Raw genomic sequence first — 13005 nt, forward strand, 5'->3', positions numbered from 1 at the left:
AATCAATGTGGCTGAAAGCATCACTACAAGGAAACTATAAATGTGCCCAATGCCAGGTATGCAAATATTCGGGTAATGCCAAGAAAACAATCCAGATGCCTAATGGAACTACCATAGACATGAAGCAACTAATCAACTGCAATATTCATGGGATTAAATGTGCATGAATTTAATTTACAATGGCAGCACAATTATACAATTAAAAAATAGGATTGGAGAACACATCAGAGCTATCATCAACCATGACACAAGATCACCATTAGTAGTCAACTTTCAAATTAATCACAATCAAGAACATCTCAGTGAACTTAGATTTTTTGGAATTGAAAAAAATATGCCCACCACCCAGAGGAGGAAATATGCAACAAATTCTACGAAAACGGGAGGCAAAATGGATTTGTACTATGGACACATGCCACTCTGGCCTCAATTTTGATCAGGATGTATATCATTTTCTATAAAGGAGCTCTGTATTTATGTAGTTATTGTTCACAATGTTATTATATTTTTTTCTGACTGTAAATCTCCACCTCTCTTAACCATCAAATTGCATCAAGTGTTACCTAACTACAATGTATGTTGTTCTCTATAGTGGTTGAAGTTCAGCGTCTTATCAGGTTATTGTATTATGTTCAAACATTAGATGTTATATGCAGGTTAACCTTGAACCAAGACACACCATTGGTTTTGGGGCCAACACACTTTATTTTTTACATAAATCCTAACAGTCAAATCTTATACCACGAGTACAAATACCTCTAAAGTAAGATACACTTTTTCAAAATGCCATTCGCGTGCACACGCAATGACATCATCGAGCACGCAAGCACGTGATGTAATCGTGCAAGTGCACTATGAAAGTCATTGCACTGCATGAATAACAGCAATTTTTAGGCCTAGAGCAATGGCAACTGCACCATTTGGGAATGCTTGCAGGGCTACACCTTGAATACCTACAGGTAAGCGCATTAATGGGGTATAATCCATATAATTAAACCAGGCTACTCTTTGACTAAGTTATGTCCATTATGAAGCAAACTTTACCATTATTTTGATACCCATTGTATAGTTAATTGCAGGACAAACAAATTAATATACCTACACAACAACAGGATTTCTAACTCTGCAAAAAAAACCATCAACTGTAGTCCAAGTAAGATACATTTGTAAGTACATTTCCAATCTATTTGATCATTTCTTTTTCGACCATTATAGGTAGTGTGGCCCCACAACATTGTTTTGTTTGGTCTATAGGTTCATCACTTATGGTTTGAAGAAAAGAATTAATATACAAACAAATGAACAATGAACCTACTCATAATGTGATAAATAGATTCTAGGGACACCACATTATTTTTTTCACTGCACCTCCTGAGGAACCGCCTGAAAGCAAAGCGGGGAAACACGTGTCGAGGTCCAGACACTAAGACTATTGGAACTTTAAAAGGTTCATCAGTGAGCACAACTGAACTTTATTTTTTCTTCTTTTCTTTTTGACTCAAGCACATATTTCTAACCATTAAAGGTTCAAATTGAACACACAACTGAATGCATTATGATCTTTTTTGATAAAAGCGCAACTTGTAAATATCTTCTAGTCATTCAAAGTCATGACCAGTCTCAAGACAAAGTCCCAGTTAGCAGCTTACCTAATGTTCATACAAATCTAAACTGGAAAGCGCCAGTGCTGTATAAGACTGGTTTTCTTTTTGAGACAGAACAGGACAGTAAAATGCTTGTCGGTTCCTCCTCATCAGGGTCACTTGGAAGTTGTGCTTCATTTCTGCACATTCCACACATATCTCTACAGCTTCTATTCAACCCACTGAGCTATGTTCCTAGGTTCCAGAACCACGACCTACAGTTCACATATACTGTAGCTGCGTAGTTTGAGTGCCGGCTGTAGGGATCTCTGTATCAGACAATATTATGTGTTCATCGCTATAAACAAACAATGTAGTTCATTAATATCCGGGCCTGATGCAACTCCAGACAAATTAAATAGTATCCATCTCTGACTTTGCTCTAACATTATGAACTTGGAGCTATGTGACATTTCCAAACTTCTTCCCTTATGCACTACATAGGGTGGTCGAACAATGACACAAGAGAGAATTGTGGTTGAAACTAAGTGCCTGATTATGAGTTATGAAGTATATCCTCTGGCTGGTTGTTCTACTGTAGCCTCTGCGTCAAAGCCCAAGGGCTTCCCTTCCTCTTTCTCCAGCCTGCTGTCCAGGAAAAGTGGAGTCAAGAAAGGCAAGTCCAGATGGTCAATGAAAAAAACTCTGCAGGGAAATACGAGAATCGGAGCACAAGATAATTAAATGGCAAACAACTAACCAGTAGCTAGCGCAGTTGAGATACAAGAAGCCAACCACTTTTCCTGCTTATATACCATCTTGCACCTGGTAACACAGAAGTAAAACCTTTGACCAGGAAGTGGTTTTGGTTATCTAGGCAGCCATCTTGTAATGGTGAGTATACATTATTTTAAGCCTAAAAGGGAAGGTACTCCCCAGTTAACATATATATGTCTTGTATTATGGTCAGAAGCAACAGTGTTGATAAGGTTTCTTGTATTGCTAGTAACTAATTTACTCCCGAGGAGCACCTATCGTAGCATGTCATAGAACAACCACTGTATTTTTCTCCTTTTACCTGTTCCGCAATGCATTCTTTGTGGCCACAGCAAGGCAGGAAAAGGGGAGCTGGCTCAGTGACACTCCCACTGGAGCGACCCATGGGGCAGCACAAGGTCGCGGAGGCGGGTGTACCCATGCAAACGGGTAAGGTGGATTCTCCTACACAGGGCAAACTAACTGTTCAGCACCACATACGGCATATCGTTAAGGATGGACGAGGGATCCTCCTCCTCATGTGCAGACATAGTTAATAGCTCTGCGCCGTGTGTGGTGAACCGTCTGTCGCAGCTGCATTGCATCAAGTCATGCAGACCCAAAAGTTATTTCCCATTTTGGAGTCCCTTTGGACTCCATTGGGATGTTTTATTACCACATGGGTAATTGCCACATGAGGTAATTACCACACGTGGTAATGCTTTTGTGTGGCAGTAATTAATGCTTGTTTATTTTAATTCCATTTATGTCTATGTAGTATTGAGAATATAAGGACAGGTTGATAGCTATGGCCAAGAAATTCTAGTAAAACATATTTTTTAAAGCAGATTGCCCTCAAGAACAAATTAATAGCTGGCAGCTTTGAAATGAGTGCAGTGGTGAGTTGGAGAATTGGCCTATCCTTTTGTATGAGGCGGCTGAGACACGGGGTAGTGGATTAGTCCAGCAGATACCTGATGTGCCTCCCAGAGGGTAGGTGGTGTGGGATTTCGTGGTCTTATCCTCCCCTCATAGACAAGGTATTCCTTTATTCAAAGGAATTCATCTATATCTTGAAAGACAGCCCCGAACTACAAGTTCCAGCATGCCTCACAGGAGCTATGCTTTAGCACTAGGGAGGACAGCAATTGTACATTTTTCTCAAAGTTTAATTTTCAACTCCTAAAAAACACAGCCTTTAGGGAAGGGGCGTCACAAAGTGAAATGTGATTGTAGCACTTTAACTAATTTGGATAATGAAGAAGGGGCCGACCTTGGGAGTTCACAGAATACCAATAGAAGGCAGCATCTCTTTGGCATGAAATCCAGATGAGCACTGTACATGTACTGGCCTCAGGTCATGTCAATGATGCTCAACACTGTGGAGCACCCAATTGCAGATCCAAAATGGTGCTGAGGGCTCAACCCTGCTTCAAAGGTATGATGTCAACCAATGACAAACTAGAACATGTAATACATCCAAGGTTCAATTGAACCATCATGAGGGAAGTGACTAATCAAACCTCTAAAACAACCAACTCAAGAATAGTTGCCCCTACATTGGCTCCCGGTGAAGGAGAGAATCAATTTTAAGATTCTTTGCCTGGTTTTCAGATTTTTACATGGGCTGGCACCTTCATATCTGACAGAGAGTACCAACCCGGCCGGTCAATTAGATCCTCTGGCAAGCTATTACTCATGGTTCCTCCCTCTCGCTATGTTTCCAGAGGTGATCAGTGCTTTGTGGTTTATGGTCCTAGACCCTGGAACATTCTTCCGGGGAACTACAAAGCTTGACAGATCTAATACGATTTTGTAAATCCATAAAACATTTTTGTTTAAACCAAAAGCAAGCCTTATTTAATCCGTTTTTCCTAGAAGGCTCAGCCATTCTCTCCCCTCTCCGAACCTGGTCTCCATGATACAGTCATTGTATTTCAATGGTTTATTGGAATCAACTGCCCCGGATGCAGATTCATCAATGCATTAAGGAATTCCGTAAAACGATTGCAAGTTAGTAGTAGATTCTATTTATCAATCCCTCACAGAAACCTCTAAACAGGTTGCCAGTTTGGAGTAGACGGTATTCATCAATCCCTTATGGAAATCTCTAAACAGGTTGCAAGTTTGGAGTGGACGGTATTCATCAATCCCTTACGGTAATCTCTAAACAGGTTGCCAGTTTGGAGTGGACGGTATTCATCAATCCCTTATGGAAATCTCTAAACAGGTTGCCAGTTTGGAGTAGACGGTATTCATCAATCCCTTATGGAAATCTCTAAACAGGTTGCAAGTTTGGAGTAGACGTATTCATCAATCCCTTATGGAAATCTCTAAACAGGTTGCCAGTTTGGAGTAGACGGTATTCATCAATCCCTTATGGAAATCTCTAAACAGGTTGCAAGTTTGCAGTAGACGGTATTCATCAATCCCTTATGGAAATCTCTAAACAGGTTGCCAGTTTGGAGTAGACGGTATTCATCAATCCCTTATGGAAATCTCTAAACAGGTTGCCAGTTTGGAGTAGACGGTATTCATCAATCCCTTATGGAAATCTCTAAACAGGTCGCCCGTTTGTAGTAGACTGTATTCATCAATCCTTTAAATTAAAGATGTTACTCTTTGATATATAATCCAATATAATAAAAATGTCCACAATGATACACAAGTATTGAATAAACACTGACATTTGCTTGCCAATTACATGGTGTCCCTTAATGGGGATAACACTACTTACAGCCGATGGAAAACGTTTAAAGAGATAGTGATGATAACTCACTTATATGTGAAACATTGTTTGCTGTCACGTGGCGGGGTCACCACGATTGCCAAATGTTTAAATAGTACATAGATCAAACAAATATCTTCAAATTACATGAAGGATGGTGTACGCTCTACAGCTGAGATTGAGTAAAGTGCAGCATGGACCTTGTAGCATATATACTGACATTACACTCGTACAGGCCCACTCAAAAATATGCGTACATATAAAGAATAATAAGAAATTTGGAAATGTGTATCTTGTAATACACTAAAGTGATAAACAGATCCAGCCTAAACCGTAGCAAAGGATTTCAATGCCTATCACAACAGAAACCTAAATGTGTTCAATGATAATGATTTGTCATGTTATATAGTGCTTTTTATCCAAAGCGCTTTACATAGGACACATTTACATAGCTCATTTTTAAAATTATTATTATTACCAAGCCGAAATTGGATAGGATTAAGCCACGATTAGCCATCTCTTAGAGGTAGCAAAGCAGAGCTCTCACACAGAAAGCTGGAAGCCTATCATATCATAGGTTTCCAATGTATAATTCCACTTGGTTCACACACAGAAGAGGGTCAGCATCTATTGTATGTGTTTTCTGTGGGCGCTAATTAAGCAGCATAATAAGGACGTTGCAGTAGATTAAGGCGTTTCTAACCTTGGAGCCACATGTTTGTTATTCTTTGTTTCTTTGGGCAAACACTTTAAACACACATTTTATTCAGTGACCTGCGTGACTTTCTTGACATAAAAATTGATTAATATCTGTTAGTTACTGTTTGAAACTGTCTGATTTAGCCTTTCAGCGTGGCACCAATTCACAACCACTTAATTGGTAACCAAGCCGCCACTGTTGATTGTATATCAATTTTGGATAAATTAAAACAATGGAAAAATTGCAACGCAATGAATTATCAAATGGTGGGAGTTTACAACACTGGAAGAAATACATAGAAAGCAAAATGATTCCTAGAGGGCTCCACATCCTCACTTTTCCATCTTATGAAGAGAAAACAGCAACATGCTGAAAGAATGGGAAGCCGGCCTCAGAGAGTGTTCCCAGCATACGTTACGTACTCTCATTAAATATGCTCAAATTAGCCATGTCCAATTAGCACATGATATTACCAACCTCAAAGAAGGATTTGCGAAGGAACGTGATCAAACAATGGTGAAGTCCTTCATGACCAAACTAAGTGAAACATTTCAGATCAGGATGAGATCCGCCAGAGAAAACTCAAGACAGTTCACAGGGACTGTGAGAACTACAATGCTGGCAGAATGTACACCTTTGCAAAGAGATACGACTCCCTCTTTACAAAGTCGCTGCTCACCCGCTTGAAATCCATTCAAGACCTTCCATTAGCCAAATGTTCTGGCATTAGCTTGGCAGATGATGAAAGTACCTCGGAATCCTTAACAAACAAAGGCAAACAGGATTATTGGAGGAAATGATACTAATTTACAATGAAAAAGAAAGACATGTCGCACCAGATGGGGCAGAAAGAGGAAGAACCAAGACCAGAGGCAGAGGAAGAGATCAGCCAGGTTGGGGCAGATCCCAAACACAAATCTGGACACGATTGAAGACAATAATATAATTGAGACTGCAGAAACAAATACAGTGAGGCATACGACTAATATTGTCCTTGAAGATTGCACTATCAAATTACTGGAACTAGACTTGTCATTTCTCCCAGATCACAACATAGATTTAGTTGAGAATGTAATTGATGTTTTCAAGTTTAGCAGGAAACTGCACCTACATCGGTATTTTGTATGTTCTGCCAACCACTCGGACCCTACCCCTTGGCAGTGGAAGGCCTCAGCATTAGAGAAGGAGAATCTCTCTTGAGTCTTACACTCAATATAGGAAAATGAGGCAAATAGGCCTGGGAGTCGTACTTCATCCCCCCTATGCTGGATGATAAGATAATCACACAATTTGAAAACTCAGTCATATGAGACTTATTAAAAAATCAATTGGTTTATAACACCCATGACTTAAGTACCAGATCATCTGATAAGGGTGGGCATGTAGTCCATTGGGGCAGAAATGACTATATCAAAGAAGTTCATAAACAGCTCAAAGATGGAAATGCTAGACAAAGCTTGTCCATGATCCAGTTCAAGAATGTTCTACTGCCTTGAAGCAACTGCTTGATAAATAGTATGGAGAGGGTTTATTGAGTGAGGAGGAACATCTACTTCTTACAGTGAAACATCCCACAGTTGATACTATATATTCGCTGCCTAAAGTGAAGCAGAGTAAATCTGATCCTCCCGGCAGACCCATCGTTAGTTCCATAGGCACCCTCGATGAACCTATGTCCACTGTCATTGATTTTCTCCCTGTCCCATGTGTTACGATCCTTCTATCTTTTGTTAAGGATTCTGGCGATGTTTTGAATAGACTGCAAAATAATCCAAGGGGAAAAAGACTTCATTATGGTTACCCTGCATGTCACATCACTGTGCACAGTGATTCAACATAACCATGTCAAAACAGCAGCCAAATTTGTCCTATACAATAGATCGGCAACTTTGACTCGACACAACCAAATGCTTTTTAAATGATTAAATTCATACTTGAACACAATTATTTCCTGTTCAATGGGGATTTTTTCTTGCAATTAAAAGGCACCGCCATAGGCACTAAGTTTGCCCCTCATATGCTAATCTTCTGATGGGTTACTGGGACGATATATTTCTCATCAACAACCCAAATAACAGATGGAATGGCAATATTGCCATTTGGCTTCGGTACATTGACAACCTTTTTATTTTTATTTGGCCAGGCACTATGCAAGAGCTTGATAAGTTCCATTTATTTCTCAATCAAAACAATCTCAATTTAAACTTTGAGATGAACACCAGTAGAATTGATATTCTTGATTCAAACATACATGTGCCGTAAGCCAACAGCGGGCAATACCATCCTGCATGCCAATTTCTGCCACCCCTCAATTAACGTCATGACTATTCCTTATGCAGAATTTTTAGGAGCTAAAAGAAACTGCTCACGTATCACTGTTTCGAAACAATTAGTGATGAAATTAATGTCGGATTTTCAAAGAGGGGATAAACTTAGAAAGTTATTGGACAGGCTAAAATCAGAACTAAACTGAGATCAAGATCAAATTTGTTACAATCTGTGACAAAAAAATAAGATTCTTAAAACATAAGATTCATTACCACCTTTGGCATGCAAGCCTGCAAGATATGCAACTTTGACAATTAGCACAGGCTGTTAAAGATGCACACTTTAAAGTTAAGGACATCAATTGGATGCACTTGATCACTATCACTACATCGGCAGCATGAAAAGGAAACTTAAAATCTGTATCATTGAACGTCGATCATCGAAGAGCAATCAAACAGAAAGACGCTAACCATCCAGTAGCGGGTCACTTTGCAGAAGTTCGTAATCATCAGAGCTCCCTTCTGAGGTGGATAGGTCTGGGTACTGTCAGACCTCACCCTCAGAAAAGCAATAGGGAACTCACATTACTCAGGCTAGAGAGTAGAGTGATTCTCAGATTAAAACCAAAATGCCCTGCGGCCTGAATACAAGTCAGGAATGTCATGTATTTTTGTAATGTCCTATTTCTCAATACATACTGTGTTTTTCATTTTCTGCACAACGCACGATAAGGTTTGATTATACCCATTCCCCCCTTCTTTACTCTCTATATATTTTGGGGATTTATGTATATCTGAGAATGGCTGCTTTTTTAATAATATGTATTGACATCTCCAGTTTGCTGAATGAGTGTTGTTTCACATTCTTTGTTTCCATATTATTTGCACATTACTTGTCTCCAATTACAGGTGTTCTTTTGCAATGTACCACTATTTACCTAATCACTTGTTTTAGTCACTTGAGCTGTCAAAGAATATTTGTCCTTGTTTAGTAGTATAAAATGTCATCACGCTGGGAGTCACTATGACAAGCTCTTTACTCCTCCATGACTCATTCTATACCATCATGTACATGAGACTATATGAATATACACGGTTCACTGAACAGACACCTGTTTCTCAGGGTTTTTAATATTTCCGTACGTCTGCACTTTAAATGCATGTATGCACTTTATATGCACGGTCACTTTTTGGGTGAAGAGTCTCTCTTCTATGTTTAGAGAGGACAACTGCACACTGATGTGGTTCCGGGTATATTGAAGTCTTATATTCTAAAGTATAAAAATGTGAGTCGTATCTCTGTTCTGATCACCGCGACTAAGCTGTGGAAGAGAGCGAAACATCAGTGTTGCTTTTGCCTTTAGGAATAAAGAATAACCCTCTTTTTTCTACTAGAGAGGCCCCTGGCATTTATTCCTACTTTGCTTGCCATACCGTGTAGTGCCCACCTGTCCGGCAACTGAGATTCTCTTTAGTTTGGTGTGTATATATGTAAGACATACAGTGAGGGGGTCTGTATGCCCTGCTTAAATAGGTAATGCAGATGAAATGCACAGTTGGAGGCCCCTGATAGAGATTGTGAGAGTAATGTTGTCAGCTGGCAAAAGGTTTGCCTGAGTGTATGCTTTCTCTTGGAAGAAGTCAAGAGGAATGAAATGAGTTCTTGATCGAGAGAGTGGTTTATTCTGCTTGCAGCTCGTTCTTAACATTGGAGGCTTTACTTGTTCTCAAGCAGCTGTACTCCGTTTGCAGTTGATTGGAGGGGGGGGTTTGCCAGCACTGGATGGCAACAATGTCACCGAGTGAAGGGTGCTGAGCCAATCAGTTGGCTGGAAAACCAGTAGAGAATTTACATTCTCCGCCCCCTCCTTTCAGTCACCCCAGACCCTTCTCTGGATGGCGTAATTTTAAATTTGTTTTAATGAGGGAGGCAACATGAAGCTTATCCATGTTGCCACCCCAGTCCCTATCCCTTCCAAAAGAATCCTTACCCCTTCCCCACCCTATCCCTCACTGTCAAATTACTTGCTAGACCAGAGCTTTGTGTCCAGTCCCGGTGCGCCTGCCGTCTCTCGGCCGCCATAGTAATGGAAAAGGGACAAAGTCCCCTTTCCCTATGGCGGCAGCCATATTTCTTTTTCCCCTCAGGAGCTTTGCTGTGCAAGCAATACCAATCGCCAGAGGGAACAAAAAAACATTTGCCCCCCCCCCCCCGATAAACCACGGGGTGCGAATGACCTTCACCCCTGCTTCGCTTGGCCCTACATGGCTCGGGCTTCTGGGCCGTTAAAGACCATGTCGGGCCACAACATCAGGCCTGAAAGTCATATTACGCTGTTCAATTTTTTTAATTCCAAGCATTCTTGGAAAGTAACAACATAACACTCTGGGTATATAGAAAACATCTTAAGCAGACTGTATCTCCTATGTCCATCCCCATGTTAGGACAACATGTCAAAATTAACACATTTCAGCGCTTCTCATGTACCCTGCTCCATCTTTAAACAAATGTGAGTGTAACTTCCTCCTAAATTACTTCCCCTACAAATATGTTTCTCAAGGTCACTATTTCGCATGAGTTCATTACTCTCAAGGTTTGTTACTGTGAGCAGGTATCTGTGTGTTATGTTTATGCTATGGTATGCTATGTTAATAGGGTTTCAGAAGACCTAGGACTGCCTGTGGAGTGGTATTCTGTGCCCGACCTGAGTCGGCTTCGGAGTAGACAATGAGCTGGGTAGCCATAAGAGGCTGGGAAAGTGGGAAGTAGATGCTACAAGCAAAGGGAGAGCGATGCAGCGGGGAAGAGCATTTTGGGATAGAATGAGTGCATGCCAGTAAGTTGCCAATTGGACTGGGCTCCCTTTTCGAACTGAGTAAAAAAAAGAAGTATATGAGTTACCCAAAAACCGAGCGATTTGGCCACTGATGCTAAAGATATGATATGATATTTTATTTGTATCGCGCTCACACACAAGTGTTCAGAGCGGGACGAGGCAAGGGAGGGGAACAAGCGAGGCCAAAAACAACGATCTTACTAGGCCCAGTGACATTGAGAATGCGCAAGTGCAGGGGAGAGGGACAGGGAAAGTGCAAGGGGGAGGAGTGGAAAGTGCAGAGCAAGGGATAAAACAACAACTGGTAGTGCAGACAGCAAGGTGGCAAGTGCAAGGCTAAAGTGCAGACAAGGGGTGTCAATAAGTGCAGGTAAGGGGACTGTAGGTTTGCAGATACAGACCCAAGTGCAAGGGTTGCCAGGAGGCAGTGCGGGTGTGTGGCTGGGTGGGCAGGGACCTGGGCCGGAAAATCAGAGGGCAACCAGGTGCCCGGTGCCAAAGCATTCAGATCAGCAGGGCAGAGGAAGAGCAAAGGCAGAAGCAAAGAGGAAGGTCTTGAGGTTCTTCCGGAACCAGAGATGGGTCTCCTCAAGTTTGAGAGAGGCAGGGAGGCTGTTCCAGAGGGAGGCCCAGCCGAAGAAAGAGATCTACCACCAACTCCTTGCTTGTAGAAGCGACTGACCCTGAGGGAGTTGGAGGAGGAGTAAGGAGGAAAATCTTTCTGCCTGGGCCACAATTCCAGACGAGGTGGCCAAGGCAGTACATCTGAAGTTGTATTAGTCGAAGCAAACGAAAAGAACATCGGTTTTTGAAGAATTTAGTTTAAGACTAACCAAACACATCTAGCTAGTGATCTCAACAAGACATGTCTGCAAGCGAAATACATCCTTAGCTCAGATGATAAGCTCAATGCATACATTAAACAAAAGGGAGGGCAGAATCGACCCCTGAGGAACACCACATATAACAGAAAGAGGGGTGACCAAAAAGGGACCCATTGAATGGATTGTGAGCAACTAAAGGAAAAGAGCGGAAACATTTGAACACTAGACTGCTCCATCAATACTGGGACCCGCAATGTGCAAAAGAGCATCAAGACACACAGTGGAATACTGTGGGACCCGCAATGTGCAAAAGAGCATCATGACGCACAGCGGAATACTGTGGGACCCGCAATGTGCAAAAGAGCATCAAGACGCACAGTGGAATACTGTGGGACCCGCAATGTGCAAAAGAGCATCATGACGCACAGCGGAATACTGTGGGACCCGCAATGTGCAAAAGAGCATCATGACGCACAGCGGAATACTGTGGGACCCGCAATGTGCAAAAGAGCATCATGACGCACAGCGGAATACTGTGGGACCCGCAATGTGCAAAAGAGCATCAAGACGCACAGCGGAATACTGTGGGACCCGCAATTGCAACACAGGCATGCACGCATTCAGCCAGTTATACACACACACACAGACACCAAGCAGAAACACACACAGAAACATACGCATACATACAGCCATGCATACACTCACACGTGTGCACACTCTTTCGAACGCTTGAACGGACACTCATAGAAATATAGACATGCCTATAAGCAAACATACTCTCACAATAGTGCACACAATTACACACACACAGAAACTCACTGCATAACATTCAAAGAACACACGCATGCATGCACGCGCGCACACACACACACCTAAGCGTACACTCCCCAAAAGCTGATGGGGCACAGAGCATCAGGATTCATGGGGTGGCAGCAGGGAGAAGTGGTGGAAAATGCAGAACGCACAGTGCCAGGGGTGGGGACTCAACGCTGAAGCAGGCGCTGCCTTTGCAAACACCACACAGGGCGCATGAACCGGAAGCGGTGTGCTACGGGGCTGCTCAGTAGCTGCCACGCTGATTTTTGTTTTTCAGTCTGAAAGAAGAAATTCAGCTCAGAGCATGGAGCAAACACAGCACTGCATTCTCACGGACAGACTCCAAAAAGTTGGGGTAGTGAATTACGCATTAGGTTGTATTAAGTCCTTCCTTGAGGACTATGAACAGGCAATTGCTACTCCCCCTTCACTTCTAAATGTGGAAAGGCAACATGTGGTGTCCCTCAGGGGTCAGCTTTATGACCCCTGCTGTT

The sequence above is a fragment of the Ambystoma mexicanum genome, chromosome 9 (genome assembly GCF_040938575.1).
Source record: "Ambystoma mexicanum isolate Mex_15411 chromosome 9, UKY_AmexF1_1, whole genome shotgun sequence".
Lineage (NCBI taxonomy): Eukaryota > Metazoa > Chordata > Amphibia > Caudata > Ambystomatidae > Ambystoma > Ambystoma mexicanum.